At 35.6% G+C, this 20400-nt stretch overlaps 1 long non-coding RNA gene across 1 annotated transcript; it reads left to right on the top strand.

The window, feature by feature from the left end:
* The first annotated feature begins 357 nt into the window (after window positions 1–357).
* Window positions 358–17902, top strand: LOC116662244. Its single transcript, XR_004318268.1, has 3 exons — window positions 358–509; window positions 12463–12465; window positions 17855–17902. It is a non-coding gene; the product is annotated as an uncharacterized LOC116662244 (long non-coding RNA).
* The last annotated feature ends 2498 nt before the right edge of the window (window positions 17903–20400 follow it).

The following is a 20400-nucleotide window of genomic DNA, read 5'->3' as shown; positions in this document are numbered from 1 at the left end:
TGGTTAAATTCATTCTTAGGTGTATTATTATTATTTTTGTGATGGTAAATAGTATTGTTTTCTTTTTTAAAAAGCTTTTTTTGTTGAGTTATAGTCAATTTAGAATGTTATGTCAATTTCTAGTGTAGAGCACAATTTTTCAGTTATACCTGAACATACATATATTCCTTTTCACATTTTTCTTCACTGAGCTACCACAAGATCTTGTATATATTTCCCTGTGCTATACAGTGTAATCTTGGATATCTATTCTGCATATGTCTTTCAGTATCTACAAATTTTGAAATCCAAGTCTGTCCCTTCACACCCCCCACCCCCTGGAAACCACAAGTTTGTATTCTATGTCTAAGAGTCTGTTTCTACTTTGTATTTATGTTTTTTTTTAATTCCACATATGAGCGATCTCATATGGTATTTTTCTTTCTCTCTGGATTACTTCACTTAGAATGATATTCTCCAGGGACATCCATATCACTGCAATTGGCGTTATGTTGCCGTTTTTTATGGCTGTATAAATATACCACCACTTCTTTATCCAGCCATCAGTCGATGGACATTTAGGCTGTCTCTGTGTCTTGGCTATTGTAAATAGTGATGCTACGAACATTGGGGTGCAGGTGTCTTTTGGAAATAGGGTTCCTTCTGAATATATACCCAGGAGCAGGATTACTGGGTCATATGGTAAGTCTATTCCTAGTCATTTCAGGAATCTCCATAATGTTTTCCACAGTGGCTGCACCAAACTGCATTCCCACCAGCAGTGTAGGAGGGTTCCTTTTTCTCCACAGCCTCTCCAGCATTTGTCATTTGTGAGCTTTTGAATGATGGCCATTCTGACTGGTGTGAGGTGTTACCTCATTGCAGTTTTGATTAGCATTTCTTTGATAATTAGTGACATTGAGCATTTTTTCATGTGCCTATTGATCATTTGTATGTCTTCCTTGGAGAATTGTTTGTTTAGGTCTTCTGCCCATTTTTGGATTGGGTTGTTTATTTTGTTCTTACTGAGTCATATGAGCTGCTTATATATTCTGGAGATCAAGCCTTTGTCGGTTTCATTTGCAAAAATTTTCTCCCATTCCATAGTTTGTCTTTTTGTTTTACTTATGGTTTCCTGTGCTGTGCAGAAGCTTGTAAGTTTCATTAGGTCGCATTTGTTTATTCTTGCTTTTATTTCTATTGCTTGGGTAGACTGCTCTAGGAGAACATTTTTGAGATGTATGCCAAATAATGTTTTGCCTATGTTTTCTTCTAGGAGGTTTCTTGTATCTTGTCTTATGTTTAAGTCTTTGATCCATTTTGAGTTGATTTTTGTGTATGGTGTTAGGGAGTGTTCTACCTTCATTGCTTTACATGCTGCTGTCCAGTTTTCCCAACCCCACTTGTTGAAGAGACTGTCTTCATTCCATCGTATATTCTTGCCTCCTTTGTCGAAGATTAGTTGACCAAAAGTTTGTGGGTTCATTTCTCAGCTCTCTATTCTGTTCCATTGGTCTATATGTCTGTTTTTATACCAATATCATGGGCTCTTTTGACACTTCAGTCCCCAAGACAGGGGGAATCTTCCATAGGAAACTTCTTTGACAGAGTCATCTCAATTCGGGCACACTCTAGTTTCCAGGCCTGCCTAGAGCTTTCATCCCTGTGGCCATCTTTGACCATAAAAAGCAGAAATCCCACCACCACCAAAACACACACACACACACATAGCCTTTGCTCTCCTCCCATATCTCTAACTCAGGAGCAGACCAGTCATCCGCTTGTGGCTCAGCCAATAAAATCATGTGTGTCTGAAGGTCGTGGTCTGGCTTTTCCCCCTAACATAGGGGATTTACAGCACAGTAGAGCCCATGTCCCAGTTGATGGCCTATTTAGGGTGAACAATCTCTCAGCCCAGGGAAGGGGATGAGGCTGGGTGCCATGGTCCATGCCTGGAAGTTCTAGTGATTCTGAATTGGTAAAAAGCTTGTAATGGTCAGAATCAGAGTGAGTTTATTAGTCCTCATTAGTCCTCACCCACTTCCCCCATCACCACTTCCACCCTATTTGTCCAAGGACAAATATATTCTTATTTTTTAAACTATTTAGGAGTAGGAACTCTTTTAATAGATTCAAGGAAATCTTGAAATTTGTCCCTCGAGATGCACCTATTCACAGGTGCACACCATTCTGCCCCACCTTCACATGTTCCTAGTCAAGGGGCACAGGCAGCCCCCATCTAAGTACCACAGCATTCTCAGTTTTATCCACTTTGCCTCGCATGTGGGAGAAGCCTGTAAGAAAAGAGGATGGCAGGGCCTGCCAAAACCCTGGGAGAAGAGCAGAACAGTCAGGGGATGGCAACTAACTTCTGTGCAGTCTTTGTGTAGGAAAGGCACATTTAAAAGTTTGGCGCTTCCAGACACTTCATTCTTTAGTCCAACAAATTGTCCAGCTCTCTATTTCCCACATTACTGCATTTGCTCACTCCCCACTGCCCAAGGTTTTCAGAACTCACATGGATGGGATTTACTATGTCCATGTGCCATTCAATCACATGGATATATCTCAGTTTACCTAGAGACTTCCTTCATGTTGAGCTATTAAAATGTAGTACCATTGTAAGTGACTGTGGAATATCTTTCCGCACACACCTGTTGTGTATTTTCAGAGTGGTTTTGCTTTTGTTTTGTTTTTTAAGATAGAGCTCCCTATGGGGGCCTTACTGGGACAAAGCTTGTGATTGCTTTCAAGGCACCTGGTTTACATAGTACTTTAAAACTGACCTAAGCCTGCTTTTCTCCTTCCTCTATTGTCCTAATACTTCTATAGGGCCAGTCAGTGATACTTTGCACTGTCCTGTCTGCTCTTGTGATTAGAATATAATGAAGCAGTTAAAACGCATTCCTTCACATTTGTCCAATCATGCAAAAGCTTTAGCACTGTTGATATAGTCTCTAATAATTAATGGCATTGCAAAGCAGAAAAAAGAAAGTGTAGTTTGTGAAATTAAAGATCTTAGGTGAGAGTGTGCCCCAGAAAGACTCTGACCTGCAGGACACTCATATCCCTCTCTTGAATGAAGACCACCTTTTCAGCCTAGCATCTTACAGTCTTCATGACCTGAGTCCTTTCTCCCTTTCCAGCTTCACTATTTACTATTCCTGCACAATATACTACTATTTCTTGCTCCTTATGCTATGGGCCATTTCCCTGAACATTCTAAATTGTTTCAATGTTTATATTTTCCTTTTTGTTTTTTTCTTTTATTCCCTGCATCATTCTAAACTAGTAGATAAAATGTCAATGTGTTGATTAGATTCATAGAAGAATATTATTATTAACTGTGTACATGGAAATTAAAGCAATAAGTGTACACAAACAAGGACCCTTGATGAGAACAGAACAATCAAATTATAGAGGTGTTTGGGCCCTTGAAATTATCTAGTCCAACTTTTCATGTGTACTGGGTATGAAACAGTTTGAAAGAGAAGAAAGGATTTAGGGAACTTAGTAATGCCCTATGAGCCAGGCCTTAAACCAATATTTTCTGATTCCTGGGCCAACCTGCTACTGTTGCTGCTTCTCCTTTTCCCCTTCATTAAAAAAAAAAAAAGGAAAAAATATGTTTGAGATATATTTGTAGCCCTCATTTTGTCCCTTTCCCATTTTTTCCCCTTTGATCCTGAACTGACATTGTTGTGTGCCCTTCCTGCTATGTTTTAAAATTTGCTACGTGTATATCCCAGAAATGTAAATGATAGTACTTTTTCTGATACAACACTGACCCCCTGTCCTTCATTCATGTATCCCTTTTGTGATTTTTCTATTATCTTATAGTTCCTATGTTACATTCTTTTCTTGAGAGGATGCATTTGACTAGTAAATTATTTCACAGAATAATGCACTATCCAGTGACATATGGGCAACTGCTCTGACATCTTTGCAATACCTTAGACCTTAGATCATCTAAGATTATCTAACATTCTACCATTGGTACTGCAGTTTAGAAACAATTATACTAACTTCACGTGGGTTAAATTTGTGTCAACACACCAGTTTATCTCTAATTAATGGGCTTTCCACCTTTCATAGTTTTGACAAGGAAATTCTACCTGTAGCCTCATCTTTAATTTGGCACTCTTTTTTCACCTAAGTACAAAGATTCTCTCCTTGACCAGATTCTCCTCAGGCTCTTTGGAACTCTCTTCTCAATCAAACCCTGACATTTGGGTTTCCACATTCACCTCTATTGTCAATATTAGCAAGAATCCTGCTAAGTAAGTTTAGCCACAATTTCCCATTCTTGATATCTGATCACCCTTAATAGCTAATTGGGTGCCTCATTCTGCACCATCCCCCAGATGATGTCTGATCGCCCTGACCTGCTTTTGGCAAGAATCTTGTTAAGTCAATTCAGAATCTTCCCCTCACCCCTGATGTTTCCTCTTAGTAATTTTACACCTACTGGTCTCCCACGTTCACCAACACCACTACCATGCTCCTTGGCTAAAAATTCACATTTTTCCTTGTTGTATTCAGAGTTGAGCCTTATCTTTCTCCCCCACTGCAAGATCCCACTGTAGTGGTCCTTATACTTATCATAATAGTCCTCCCTTGAATGAAGTTTTCCTTACTGTCTTTAACAAGGGTTATGAGTAATTTTTTGTTTAACAGTTATGGTGCTGAAACAACTCAGATAGGATCAGATTTATCATTGGACTCCCCCAAATCTCTCACCCAGGACTCTAAGTGTGTATCTCTGAAGACTCTGACTTCATTCCTGACTGATCAGTCAGGTATCTATTAGTCAATTCCACTCCTGGACCACTGCTCTGGAAAACATCTGTCAAAGCTGGTAAGGACAGAATATAATTCTTTAGATTGAGTACACTCTAGAAGTTGTATTAGAGTCCCAGACAAACAGAGGTTGCATTAGAGTCCTAGGTTATTTGTAAGGAGCTGGGTTAGAATCCTAGGCTTCTTTGTTTAAGATGCCTGCTGGGCTAAAAAGTCGTTCTTCCTGGCTCTCTTCTTGATTGGGGATTATTCCTCTATTCTCTGGGCTGAAACTTCTTCTGACTCCTTATTTTGATTGGGGTTCATTCTGACTCCTGGGCTGGAAGGCTTTTTTCTAAGCTCCTTGTTTTCTGTGGGGTTCACTCCCTCCCTGCTGGGCTGAAAAATTTTTTTTCCTGGCTCTTTGTGAAACTTCTGGTTTTTTGTCTATTTGACCCTGCTTCACAAATGGGAACTTCTCAGTTGATTGAAACCCCTTTCTTGAGTCCCTATTGACTCTATCCACCTCCTTCTTGCTGGCATGATTTTACTGAGGATAATTTGAACTCTTTGGCCTCCTTGGGAACTTTGCAATCTCCCCAAAATGTATCTTCTAAGACCTCTTTCTTTCCATTCTTTCTGCTCCTCCTTCTTCCTCTTACTACCTTCAGTCTTCCCTCCAATTCCCTTGAATCCTTTGACATGAATCCCTTCAAATCCCTACCTTCCCTATCCCTGTCCATCCATTCTTGCCAGACTTCTCCCTTTCCACTTCAGCCCTTTAGCTCCTTACAGACTTGAATGTTTTGCCCTGTACCTTCCATTGGGTACTGTCAAGGCATTCAGGAATTCCTGAAAGCAATCGTCTGAGGCTGAAAGAGCAAAAATGTATGTTTACAAACAGAACTGGGTGTTTTCTTCATTCATATAAGCTTTGGAGATATCCAGACAGCTGGTAAGTGTTTCTTCTGTCACTTCCTTAAAATTTAGTCCACAGCTTCCATAAGATTACCCTTCATTTCAAAAGAAAATCATATTATCTCCCCAAAAGTTATTGATAAACAGGTTACCTTAACTTCTCTCATTTGCTGAAAACACATTCAAATAAAAATATAAAGTAGAGATAAACCAGTGAATTTGTATTGCTATGTTTTACCAACTCATGACTAAAATGTTATAATGAAAGCTACAAGATCTCAGTTTGGATGAACCTGTATGTTTTTATATATGTTATATATTTGTAATATTTTCTATCCCTGGATGATGGTACCAGAATAGCGTATAAAATCCCTTAAAGAATATCTATTTTAATATTCTGAGAAATAAATAAGCACTTAATATAAATTAAGTTTTCCTAAAACTCTACAGAAATTAACCCAAGTGTTTTAAAATTATAATCACTTGGTCTGGGATAATCTTAAGTAAATAAAGTTAGTTTTAAATTGATGATAAAATAAAAGCAGATATTTTTTCAGAGATGTAAGTATTAAATATATTGTAGATATGCAAATTTTCTATGTAGATTTACTATCAAACAAACTCATGTTATCTATATTAGATATTAATGATTATAAAATTTTAAATCTAACTTAAGAACAAAGTGTACAATGAATTGTTTGAAGCCTATTAAACACAGAAGAAAAAAATTGAAGAACCATATGTTTAACTTTTTAGGTTCTTTGGTTGTGTAAGTTAAAAAAAAAAACACCTGATTTGTCAAGAATTAAAGTAACTTAAGATGATGACTATCTTATTTAATACCTTATGAAAATTTCATGATCAAGTCAGATATAATTGCTGGATATAAAGTAAATTAATGATATATAAGTAGCCTAAAAGTTTATAAATGAACTTTTCAGCAATAATTATATTTTATAAAATGTGTATTTAATATAGTTCAAAGTATTTTTGGTAACTGGAAACCTTAATAATATACCAAATCATGGGATGTTAAATCGGCACAGCCAGTATGGAAAACAGTATGGAATTTCTTCAAAAAACTAAAATAGAACTGCTGTATGATCCAGCAATTTCAATTCTGGGTACATATCTGAAGAAAATGAAAACACTAATTTGAGGAGATACATGCATCCCTATGCTCATAGCATCATTATTTAAACTAGCCAAGATATGGAAACAACCTAAGTGTCCATCAACAAATGAATGAATAAAGAAGATGTGGTATAAATAACACAATGGAATACAACTCAGTCATAAAAATAATGAAATGTTGCCATTTGCAACCACATAGATGGACCTGGATGTTATTATGCTTAGTGACATTAGTCAGAGAAAGACAAATACTGCATGTTATTACTTATATGTTGAATCTAAAAAAATAAAACAAATGAATGAATATAATAAAACAGAAACAGATGCAAAGATACAAAGAACAAACTATTGGTTACCAGTTGGGAAAAGTAAGGAGGGAGGGTAATTTGGGGATAGGGGATTAAGAGGTATAAACTACTGTGTATGGAATAAATAAGCTATAAGGATATATTGTCCAGTGCAGGGAATATAGCCAATACTTTACAATAACTTTAGAGTATAATCTATACAAATATTGAATCACTGTGTTGTACCCCTGAAAATAATATAATGTTGTTAGTCAACTATACTTCAAAAATATATGTATATCAAATTAAGTTAAATGATGGATATTCATTGAATATCTAGATCATTTCCAAATAAGATAAAATATTGAAATATTAATTATTGAACATAAGCATAAATTTATCTACTTTTGGATTCTTATTTTTGTATGGTATAGTATAAATATATTTCAGTCTGTTAACTGACATGAAAAATTGTACTATGAAACCAGCATATGTCTCTACGAAATTATGAAATAATGTATACATAAATTTGCAACAGAATGATAGCATGAGGCAGGCATTTCAGCTTTCTGTTTCCTAGTTTTCACTGAGAGTTAGTGTTATTAGCGGTTACCAATTTTAGTATATATGTAAATGAAAATACTAAGAATAATGAGAGTAAAGGAAAAAGCACTCTATAAGAAAGAAATTAAGATGTGTTTTTGATAAGGAATGATATGAAGAACTTGTTCTTATTAAGGGAATGTGAGAGTATTTCTGTCCTAAAGTAGACTGACTTCCATAATGAGAACAAATAAAAGAGTAGGAGAAAAATTGAATGAATATAAAAAAAGTGCTTTTTTGAAGTTTTGTGGAAAAACATTCTTGGAAAGAAATCTTTGTGTGGATGAAGCTGGCTAGGATTGAATGGATTTATTTATAAGGATTAAAAAATTTAGCCTTAGTATTGATAGTATAGTGATAAAGTATAACTTGATTTTCTCTCTGTAAAAATGATAGAGTTTTCTTAGATTTTTGGTCTGGCCTTAAGAAATTATAAAAAATGTTTCTATATCTTTTAAGTAATCTGCCTGAGAAATCAAGCTTTTATGTCTTATTGGAATGATTTCCTGTGCTTCATGTTGTCTTTATCAGGTCTCTGATTACTTAAGAAAACTGAATCTTCTCAATATTAAAAGATCTAAGGATTTTTTGTTTGTGTGTTTGTTTTATAATCACATAATTTTCTATATTAAGTTTTGAAATCATTTATTGTAACTTTTGTTAAATGGATAACTACTTAGTCAAGTGTTCAATTCTTTTGACATTTTTGAAATTTCTCAAAATAAAATTCTGAATGGAGTATTTTCATCCTCAAACTAAATTTGAGATTTCCCAGAAGTCCCCTGGAAAGTCTCAAATGATTTGTCTCTCACTTTGTAAAAAAGAGATGTTAAAATAATTAGATTTATTTGGTATGTCAAATTATGTGGGGAGCATTGTCAAATAATAAGTAATGATAAGCCTTCTTAGGTTATATGTGTATGGACATATATCATTAATATAAGTATTTCAGAATTAGTATGAAGTTCATAGAAATATGTTGATGCTCTCATTGGTCAATTAGTATCATAAAATGTTGTATGTGACAGAAATAACTAAATTTCCTTTGCAAATTAACTCTCATCAGAGTAACAATGGTTATTTTTGATCTTTTGTCATTCATCATTACTGTTTTACACTAGTTATTCTCTGAAAGCATTTATAATTAGCTACAAATGAGAATGTTCTATGATGACATCACTCCAATAACTTTAAGTCCATACCAATGAACTGAGTAAGAATTTCCAGAACTAATGAAGAAAATGATGGATTCTTATAGCTCTTAACACAAGATCGAGTGGAATAAGAATTACGTGGGACTAAATGAACTGATGAGGATGATTAGAATTTTTAAAATATAGCTTCTTGTTTGAAACACTGCTGGTTCTTTAATGTTTTATTTTCCAGATTTAAGGAAACCTTTTTTTTTTTTTCTCTTAAGCTATCTATAGCTTACAGGAATTTGGCAAATTTTATATTTGTAAATAGAATTGAACCATTTCTCTTTTCCCCTTACTTGTTCCCACCAAAGCTTGGAAACTGTTAGTTAATATTCATATTTATTTTGTAAATATAGTTATTTACATAAATTCAATTAGAATCTGTCCTTGTAACAGAACACAATTGGAAATACTGCTTTTATTACCAAGGCTTTGTATAGAATATTATATTTAGAATGATGTTCATTAAATCAGATGACCAGGCACCTTTAAGTAACTTAGATTGACTTTAAGGAGCCAATGTTTATAAAGCTGCCCTTAGAAAAACCATCTATATCTGGACTATAAGCTTTCTTGCCTTACAGATATGTAAGGAAAGACACTTCCTGGCAGATACAGGATGCTCAAGATATTTTAAAGACCTCAAGAAGACAGAAATACACCTATATCTATAGGTATTGCAGGCAAAATCTGGTGGTGAATTTTTGCCTTGTGTTCCTAGTCTCAAGATGTCTTTAAAAGCCCATTTCAAGATTCTGTATGTGAAGTTCCAGCAAAGAAAACTTTGAAAAGGGCCCATGTGGTCAATCGCTATTTATGCTTCACTTATGCAAATAGTAAAGCCAAGTTTAATGAAATTAACTTATTTTGCAAACAAATTAGTCTTGGTTCAATTATCTTGGATAGAAATAGGGGTGATTGCAGAGATAAACTTTTTATATTGAAAACTGTGGTGTACACTTGTAGGCTTCATCTTGCACAAATTTGTCAGTCTTTACAAAATCCTTAATCCTCATTTCCTCTAGTATAGTGCTTCAACTCTCCAAGTAAATTTTTTTTTACTTCCTCAGATAAATTCTTTGTTTCTTTTTTTTATAATTATTAATAGACTCTACTTTTTAGAGCAGTTTCAGGTTCACAGCAGAATTGAGCAGAAAATACAGAGTTCCTGCATAGCCCTCTCCACTCACACATATATACTCCCCTACCTTCAACATCCCTCACCAGTGTGGCATATTTTGTACAATTGATGAACCAACATGGACACATTATTATGAACCAAAGTCCATAGTTTACATTAGGGTTCATTCTTAATGTTGTACATTCTATGGGTTTTGACAAGTGCATAATGACATGTAGCCACCACTATAGTATCATATAGAATAATTTCATTGCCATAAAAGTCCCTCGTGCTCCATGTATTCATACCTCCCTCCCTCCCTCCCTCTCCCCAAATCCCTGGAAACCATGATCTTTTTATTGTTTCTGTACCTTTGCTTTTTTCAGAATGTCATTTGGTTGGAATCATAGAGTTTGTAACCTTTTCAGACTGGCTTCTTTCATTTAGTAATATGTATTTTAAGTTTCTTCCATGTCTTTCACGGCTTGATATTTCATTTCTTTTTTGTGTGTGCACATATATTTTTAATGCATATATGTACTGTTCATTGTTTCTAAGAATGTTTAGAGCTTTAGCTTTTTAAACTTACGTAGTTATCAAAAGAATAAAGCCAACCACAGTTAAGAATTAATTTAAAAAGATACATACACTCTGCTATTGACAGCAACATTATTTACAATTGCCAAGATATGGAAGTATCCTAAGTGCACATCAGTAGTTGAATAGATAATGAAGATGCAGCGTATATATGTAATGGAATACAACTCACCCTTAAGAAAGAATATTTTGCCATTTGTGACCATTCATTCACTTTTTATTTTTTTACTTCAAAACCCAGAATTTTACACCTGGCACAATTATTTCCATTGTGTCAAAAACAACAAAATACCTAGAAATAAAAATCAGGAGGTTACCTATACTCTGAAAACTGAAATGACACAAAGAAATGGAAAGATTTCTTGTGCTCTTGGATTGGAGGAATCAACACTATCAAAATGATCACACTACTCAAAGCAATCCCAGATCCAATGCAACCCCCATCAAAATGCTTGTGACATTCCTCACAGAAATAGAACAAACAATTCCAAATTTATGAGGAACCACATAAAACTCCAAACAGTCAAGAATATCTTTTGTAGGCCTTTCCCCCCTCTTTCTTCTTTTTGTTCTCTTTTCTTATGGTTTGATGACTAGAGAAGGTTCTTTAACATTTGTTGTAAAGCTGCTTTGGTGGTGCTGAACTCTTTTAGCTTTTGTTCACCTGTGAAGCTATTGATTTCTCCCTCAGATCAGAATGAGAGCCTTGCTGGATAGAGTATTCTTGATTGTAAATTTTCCTCTTTCATCACTTTAAATATGTGGTGCCACTCCCTTCTGGCCTGTAGAGTTTCTGCTGAAAAATTAGCTTATAATCTTATGGGAGTTCTCTTGAATGTTATTTGTTGCTTTTCTCTTGCTAATTTTAATATTTTTTCCTTATCCTTAATTTTTGTCAATTTGATAACTATGTGCCTCATTGTGTTCCTCTTTGGGTTGATCCTGTGTGGTACTCTACATACTTCCTGGACTTGGGTGACTGTTTCCTTTCCCAAATTGGGGATGTTTTTAGTGACAATCTCTCCAAAAATTTTCTCAGGTCCTTTCTCTCTTTCTTCACTTTCTGGGACCTCTATAATGTGAATATTAGTGTGCTTCAAGTTGTCCCAGAGTTCTCTTAAACTATCCTCATTTCTTTTCATTCTTTTTTTTTCTTTTTTCTGTTCTGCATTAGTGATTTCAATCAATTTGTCTTCTAGCTCACTGATCCATTTTTCTGCCTCATTTAGTCTATTGTTGGTTCCTTCCAGTGTGTTTTTCATTTTAGTGATTTTATTCTTCAACTCTGGGTATTCTATATTTATATTTTCCAACTCTTTGTTAAAACCTTCGCTCTGTGCATCTACACTCCTCTTGAGTTCTCTGAACATCTTGGCCATAATTACTTTAAAGTCTTTCTCAGATAAATTGCCTATCTTCTTATCACTTAATTCTTCTTCTGGGATTTTATCTTTTGCTTTGGCCTGGGAGATATTCCTTTGCCTCCTCATGTCATCTATCTTTCTATTTTTAGTTTTAGGTAAGTTAGTTCCATTTTTCAATCTTGGAAATGTGGCCCTCTGTGAGAGATGTCTAATGCATCCCAGCAGTACATTCCTCTCTTATTACTCAAGGGTCAGAGTCCAGCCAGTCCCAGTGTAGAGTCTGGCCTGTGTTTGAGGATTCCTTCCACAGGCTTTGGGATTGTTGTTTTCTTATTTCTAGTATCTGCCCCTGGTGGATGAGGCTGGACTAGAGGCTTATGCTGGGTTCCTGGCAGGAGGAGCTGGTACCTGCCCACTGTTGGGTGAAGCTTGATCCTGGACCTTTGGTGGGTAGGGCCATGTCCAGAGGCCTTATGGCTTAGGAAGTCTGCTGATGGGTGGGGCTGTGTTCCTACCTGGTATGTTGTTTGGCCTGAGGCTTCCGTTTGGGCTGTTGGGTGGGGCCAGGTCTTGTTGCTAATGATCCCATCAAAATGTCAGCCTCCGGGAAAACTCATGTAGATTAATACTCCTGAAATGTCCACCACCAGCTTTTATGTTCCCTGGTTAAGCCACAGCCACCCCCAGGAGATCCTCCAAGACCAGCAGGCAGGCCTGGCCCAGGTTCCTTTGAAATCACTGCCTCTGCCCTTGGACCTGGCTCATGCCAGTTTCCGTGTATGCTTCCCATGTGAATGGAGTCTCTGTTTCCCACTGTCCTGTGGGAGTCAAGCTCCTCTGGTCTTCAAAACTAGATGTCCTGGGGTCTTTTTCTCCTCCAGATGCTGGAAACCCAGGCTGGGGAGCCTGACATGGGGTTTAGAACTCTCATTCTTGTGGGAAGGCCTCTGTAACTTAACTATTCTTCAGCTTGTGGGTCACCCAGCATGGGTGTATGGGGCCCAATTATATCATGAGCACATGCCTCCTACCATCCTTCTGTGGTTCCCTCTTTATCTTTCCACTTGCAGAAGATCTTTTGTGCTAGGTTCGTCTTTTTTTCAATGATTCAATGATTTAGCAGTCAGTTGTGGTTTTGTTATAGTCATGAAGAGAGGTCAGCTCATCATCCTACCACTCTGCCATCTTGACTGAAATTCTCCAAATTAATATTTCCATTTTTCCCCTTCTGACTTGAAATCGTTCCAGACCGAAACTACCGTTGCCCAAAGTCTTGCAAACTGAAACGGGTTGACCTGATACAAACTTAAATAATTGCCACATCATGTTTTTAATGGGCAACATTTGTGCCACTTCTGTATGGAAAACTCAGAAAATTTGTCAGGACACCTGGTTTCACCATCTGAGATATTCAAACTTCCAACCAGTAAAATTCATCATATGATACTGTTTTCCTCAAGTCCACTATCTAAATATGCTTCCAGTTCAGATCCAAAAATCTTGTCTGGCTGTCCTCTGGGCTAAAAAAAAAGGGGGTTATCTAACTGTTAATCTTTGAATTTCTTTTATTTTCATAGAAACTCCCACCATTAAATGCTTGATTCTAGCACCATCCAGCAAATACCCTCCACTACCAAGTCCCAAAAGACAGTTCAGCTGGTCCTTAATTTAAAAAGGCAACTGAACAAGAAATTGGGCTTATATTGTTCAGAGAAAATAAGAATGTCTCTTCTTTCTTTGAACAAGAGGGAGCACTGACAAATATTTTTTGCTTCATCACTCTTTAATTTGCCTCCTGCAATTTCTCCTGGGTCCATTTGTACACTTCCTTGTAAAATCTAGTTTTAGCAGGAAATTTGCAAAACAGGTTTAACCACAACCCTCATCCTCAATATGCAGTAACTCTCAATTTCTGATTATATTCCTCATCCTTCATCATTCCCCAGGTGATGCCCGATTCCCCATTTTCCCTGATGTTTCCTCCTAGTAATTTTCCCTCCACTGACTTCTTCTTGACTACAATTAACTACTTTTTTATCCTGTGTTTGGTGTGGAACCCAATCTCCATCCCCCATTGTAAAATACCTTTGTAGTGGTTATTATACCTATCTCAATGGTCCTGAATAATCTGCCTTACCATCATTAATAAGTGCCACTGAATATTATTTTTAATAGTTATCAGTATGCCTTATTTACATGGTGTTTTAAAACTGACCTGGTCTTGCTTTGCTCCTTCATCTATTGTCCTAAAATTTTTATAAGGCCAGCCAGTAATAACTTGCATTTCATTTTGTCTTAGACCCATTTTCCTGTCTGTTTTTTTTTTTTTTTGATGAGAATACAATGAACTAGTTAGAATGCATTCGTTCACATTTGTCCAATTGGATATGCTTAACTTATACAAAATCAGTATTTGGTGTGCCAATGAATGTGAAAGTCATTCCTCATATACCTTCAGTTTTATTGTAGAATTTGAGGAAAATATTAAACATTTATCTCAAAATGTAACTTTTTAAAACATCAGAAATCAAATCTATCTTTTGAATAAATACATTTCTTTTATAATGCTACCTTACTATCACCTTTATGCTCCTCTCAATATTTTTTTTATCACCTCTCCTGTATTAGAATCAAACACACATCATATACAGTCTCCTTCCTTTAGGAAACACTGTATAAACAGAAAGCAGGAAACTAAGACCAGGAAACAAAATCCAGTCTACCACCTGTTTTTGTAAGAAACATTTTATTGGAATACAGCTATATACCTGAATTTACATATTGTCTTCAGCTACTTTTGCTACAAAGACAGCTGAGTAGCTGTGATTGAGACCATATAGACTGCAAAGCTTAAAATATTTACTATTTGATCATTTTTTAAAAGCTTGCAAAACCTATTATGGAGTATTAAGATATTTTGAAGACTTCTTTATCTTTATGCAAGAATATCCTTTGTAAATGATTTTTTAACTCTTCAGTCGACTTTATTTTTAACTTTAAAAAATTAAAGTACAGCTGATTTACAATGTTGGGTTAGTTTCAGGTGTACAGCAAAGTGATTTTTTCCCATTATATATAAATTATTTTTACATTGAATAATTTTATTGAACTGCTTGTCTTCCTTTTGTAAATTTAACAGAACATCACTATGTAAGAAAAATCTAGATGAATTAAACTTAAAGAATTATTAAAATGCCTACTTAGGGTTATTTTAAGAATTAAACATAGATGAATGTGAAATGTCTAGAGCATAGAAGTTAGATATTATCTTGAATCTAGAGATAAAATCATGTCTTCCACTAGAGAGGAATTTATATTGTAAATGGGAAAGTAAGTAACCTTTGTGGGATCTTTGAGGATTATTCCAACATGCTCATGAAAATTACACTCAGAAAAGAATGTAAAAATAAGGGATTTATTATACTCACAGGTCCTAGAAGAAGGAGGCATGTCATCACACAGGATATGGGAAGAGTGCCAAGAGAGTGGGCTCAACCAATCAGACAAGCAGCCAAGAGATAGTAAAAATTGCTGGGCAATTGCCTTTATTAAGAGTCAGTGTGGAAGATACAAGCAAAATACATGAAGGGATGTCATTGGTGCAGTTGAATATCCCTAGATCACAGTCAGTGGAGGATAAAAAGGGGAACCTGTGACAAGGACCTGCCTTGGTGCCCCTGGATGCCTAAGAGATGTGCTCACAGCCTGATGTTGAGGAATCAGGATAATATGAATTTTTATTGAATTTTTATAAAATTTACACTATCAAGTTGCATTTGGAAAAGCAAATAATTTCACAGTAGGAAAGAATCACAGAAGAAGTCTAGGCCCACCTACGTAGAATTTCCATTTAATCTTTCTTGGCAACCTGACTGGGTGGTAAAAAAGGATGGGCTGTATTCAAAGAAAAAAAAAAAAACTCCATTCAAGGTACTTGTTAAGGACAGTAAAACAGACTTTATTCAGGACAAACCAGATAGGTATAGAGATCACAGAAACGAGGTTTTTTGATGGGGGAGAGAATAAAACAAGGAAAATTAAGAAGTTTGTAACCAAGGAGCAGGGTAGGAGTCTGTGCATGGAAAATAACTAAGAAGAAATATCTCGGGTAAAGGGGAGATTCTGGCTAAACTGACCTAACAGGATTCCTACTGAAGGCAATTAAGGGTGCTGTCACCTGGGAGATGGTGGAAGATGAGTAACTCATTTAGATATTAAGGGTGAGAAGATATCAAGAACTGGGGATTCTGGCTAAGCTTACTTAGCAGAATTCTTGCCTACTCTGACAATGTAGAGACAAACATAGAAGCCCAAAAGCAAGGGCCTAGTTGAAAAGAAAGTCAGAAGAGCCTGAGTTTCCTTTGGTCAAGGAGAAAAATTATGTTAGTCCCTCCTGTTGTTCAAGGAAAGAAGATATTCCCCTTTCCTCTAAACAATATAGCTCAATTTCTTATATAGTTGCCTTTTGTTCATTAAGGCTGTGCTGAATCATCTGCTGCAACTTTGTAGTAGAGGATATTTACTAGATGGTTCAAACAGCCATTTTATTTAGTGAGGAGTGTCTGTAAAAAAGGAAAATAAAAACAAAGATTAACAATTGGAAACCCAGTTGCTGAGTCCAGAGGGCTATAGAGATTTCTAGACTTAGCTGGAAGCACCTTTATATGATGGAGTTAAGGATGGCAGTGGAATGTAATAAATTTCTTGATTTTCTGTTTGAATGTCTTTGGTGATGATATAGACATCAATGTGACAGTCATCATTATTTCTAGGAGAAGAAAATGGAAATATCCAGATGCATCTCAAATGGGCTTATTTAGATAGTCCTTATAAGGATCTGAGTGGGCAGGTTTTAGTTATCAGTGTTGCTAAATCAAGAAGATGGTAGAAAAATTGGAAATAATAGTTTGGGGAGTTGGAGCAAGATATTAGAGGAAGTTAGAACTGAGAACTCACAAGAGTGGAATATAGTTTTATAGTGAAACAAAATTTCTGTATACAGTCACAATCCATTTTGATTTTTGTTTACAGAATAAATGCAGTCTTATTAGATTTGGCTTGATTATTTTCATAAATACGGTGAGAATGGAAATTGACAACATAGGCCTTTTAAATTTTGCTTTACTGGAAAATATATAAGGAATCCCAAATCAGACTTTTAAAAAGCCTCTTGAGGTAGGAAGGCAGGGCAAGAACTAAACAACAGATTTAACATAAGGTACCTATAAATTTCTTTTAATTGAAGTATAGTCAGTTTACAATTTCTGGTGTACAGGACTATTCTTCAGTTATATAGGAGTATATGTATATTCGTTTTCATATTTTTTTCACCATGTTACTACAAGATATTGAATATAGTTCCCTGTGCTATATAGTATAAACTCATTGATTTATTTTATTTTTTAAAATTTTATTAATTTATTTATTTTTGTATTTTTAATTGAAGTATAGTAAGTTTACAATGTTCTGTTAATTTCTGGTATACAGCAGAATGCTTCAGTCATGCATAAGTATACATATATTCAGTATTATATTTTTTTCACCATAAGCTACTACAAGATATTGAATATAGTTCCCTGTGCTATACACTATAACGTTGTTTACCTACTTTATATATACCAGTCAGTATCTGCAAATCTCGAATTCCAAATTTGTCCCTTCCCAATCCATTTTGCCCATATAACCATACGTTTGTTTTCTACGTCCGTAACTCTGTTTCTGTTTTGTAAGTATTTTTTTTCAGGATTCCACATATGAGTGAATAACATGTGATATTTTTCTTTCTTTTTCTGGTTTATTTCATTTAGAATGACATTCTACAGGGACATCCTTGTTGCTGCAAATGACATTATTTTATTATTTTCTGTGTCTGAGTAGTATACCATTATATAAATATACCATAACATCATTATCCAGTCATCTGTTGATGGACATTTAGGTTGTTTCCATGACTTGGCTATTGTAAATAGTGCTGCTATGAACATTGGGGTGCAGATGTCATCCTGAAGTAGGGTTCCTTCTGGGTATATGCCCAGGAGCGGGATTCCTTGGTCATATGGTAAGTCTATTCCTAGTCTTTTGAGGAATCTCCATACAGTTTTCCATAGTGGCTGTACCAAACTGCATTCCCACCAGCAGTGTAGGAGGGTTCCCCTTTCTCCACAGCCTCTCCAGCATTTATCATTTGTGGATTTTTGAATGACGGTCATTCTAACTGCTGTGAGTTGATACCTCATTGTAGTTTTGATAGCATTTCTCTGATAATTAGTGATATTGAGCTTTTTTTCATGTGCTTATTGATCATTTGTATGTCTTCCTTGGAGAATTGCTTGTTCAGGTCTTTTGCCCATCTTTGGATTGGGTTGTTTGTTTCTTATTAAGTCGTATGACCTGCTTATATATTCTGCAAATCAAGCCTTTGTCGGTTTCACTTGCAATGATTTTCTCCCATTCCGTAGGTTGTCTTTTTGTTTTACTTATGATTTCCTTTGCTGTGCAGAAGCTTGTAAGTTTCATTAGGTCCCATTTGTTTATTCTTGCTGTTATTTCTTCTAGGAGAAAATTTTTGAGATGTATGTCAGATAAAGTTTTGCCTATATTTTCCTCTAGGAAGTTTATTGTATCTTGCCTTATGTTTAAGTCTTTGATCCATTTTGAGTTGATTTTTGTGTATGGTGTAAGGGAGTGTTCTAGCTTCACTGATTTACATGCTGCTGTCCAGTTTTCCCAACACCATTTGCTGGAGGCTGTCTTTATTCCATTGCATCTTCTTGCCTCCTTTGTTAAAGATTAGTTGACCAAAAGTTTGTGGGTTCATTTCTGGGCTCTCTATTCTGTTCCATTGGTCTATATGTCTGTTTTTGCACCAATACCATGATGTCTTGATGACTGAGCTCTATAGTATTGTCTGAATTCTGGGAGAGTTATTCATCTAGCCTCTTTCTTTCTCTTCAGTAATGCTTTAGCAATTTTAGGTCTTTGATGGTTCCATATAAATTTTATTATGATTTGTTCTAGTTCTGTGAAATATGTCCTGGGTAATTTGATAGGGATTGCATTAAATTTGTAGATTGCCTTGGGCAGTGTGACCATTTTAACAGTATTGATTCTTCCAATCCAAGAGCATGGGATATCTTTCCATTTTTTAAATTCTTCTTTACTGTCCCTCATCAATGGTTTATAGTTTTCTGTGTATAATACTTTTACCTCCATGGTTAGGTTTATTCCTAGGTATTTTATTTCTTTGGGTGCTATTTTAAAGGGGATTGTTTCTTTACTTTCTTTTTCTGTGGATTCACTGTTAGTGTAAAGAAATGCCACTGATTTTTGAACGTTAATCCTGTAACCTGCTACCTTGCTGAATTCTTTAATCAGTTCTAGTAGTTTTTGTGTGGACTTTTTAGGGCTTTGTGTATATAGTAACATGTCATCGGCTTATAGTGAGACTTTCACCTCTTCTTTTCCAATATGGATCCCTTTTATTTCTCTCTCTTCCCTGATTGTTGTGGCTAGGACTTCCAAGACTATGTTGAATAAGAGTGGTGATAGTGGGCATCATTGTCTTGTCCCAGATTTTAGTGGGAAGCTTTTGAGTTTTTCACTGTTGAGTACTATGCTGTCTGCAGGTTTGTCATATATAGCTTTTATTATGTTGAGATATGTCCCCTCTGTAACCACTTTGGTGAGAGTTTTTATCATAAATGGGTGTTGAATTTTATCAAATGGTTTTCCTGCATCGATTGAGATGATCATGTGGTTTTTGTCCTTTCTGTTTTTGATGTGATATATTAGATTGTTTGATTTGCATATGTTGAACCACCCTTGTGTCCCTGGGATGGACCCCACTTGGTCATGATGTATAATCTTTGTTATATGTTGTTGGATTCTATTTCCTAATATTGTGGTGAAGAGTTTGGCGTCTATGTTCACCAGAGGTATGGCCTATAATTTTGTTTTTTGGTAGTGTCTCTGCCTGGTTTTGGTGTCAGTGTGATGGTGGCTTCATAGAATGAGTTTGGGAGTATTCTCTCCTTTTCAGTCGTCTGGAAGAATTTGAGAAGGACTGGTATGAGTTCTTCTTTGTATGTTTTGTAGAATTCCCTGGTGAAGCCGTCCGGTCCTGGACTTTTATTTGTAGGGAGTTTTATTTGTTATTTAGATTTCATTTCTAGTGATTGGTTTGTTCAAGTGGTCAGTTTCTTCTTGATTTAGTCTTGGTGGACAGTATGTTTTCAGAAACTTGTCCATCTCTTCTAGGTTATCCAATTTGTTTTCGTATAGTTTTTCATAATATTCTTGTATGATATTCTGTATTTCTCTTTTAGTGTTTGTAATTTCTCTTATTTTGCTAATTTGTGCTCTCTTTTTTTCTCCTTTTTGAAATTGATCAGCGGTTTGTTGATTTTATTTACTTTTACGAA

The sequence above is a fragment of the Camelus ferus genome, chromosome X (genome assembly GCF_009834535.1).
Source record: "Camelus ferus isolate YT-003-E chromosome X, BCGSAC_Cfer_1.0, whole genome shotgun sequence".
Taxonomy (NCBI): domain Eukaryota; kingdom Metazoa; phylum Chordata; class Mammalia; order Artiodactyla; family Camelidae; genus Camelus; species Camelus ferus.
This window is presented reverse-complemented; position numbering and strand designations above follow the sequence as displayed.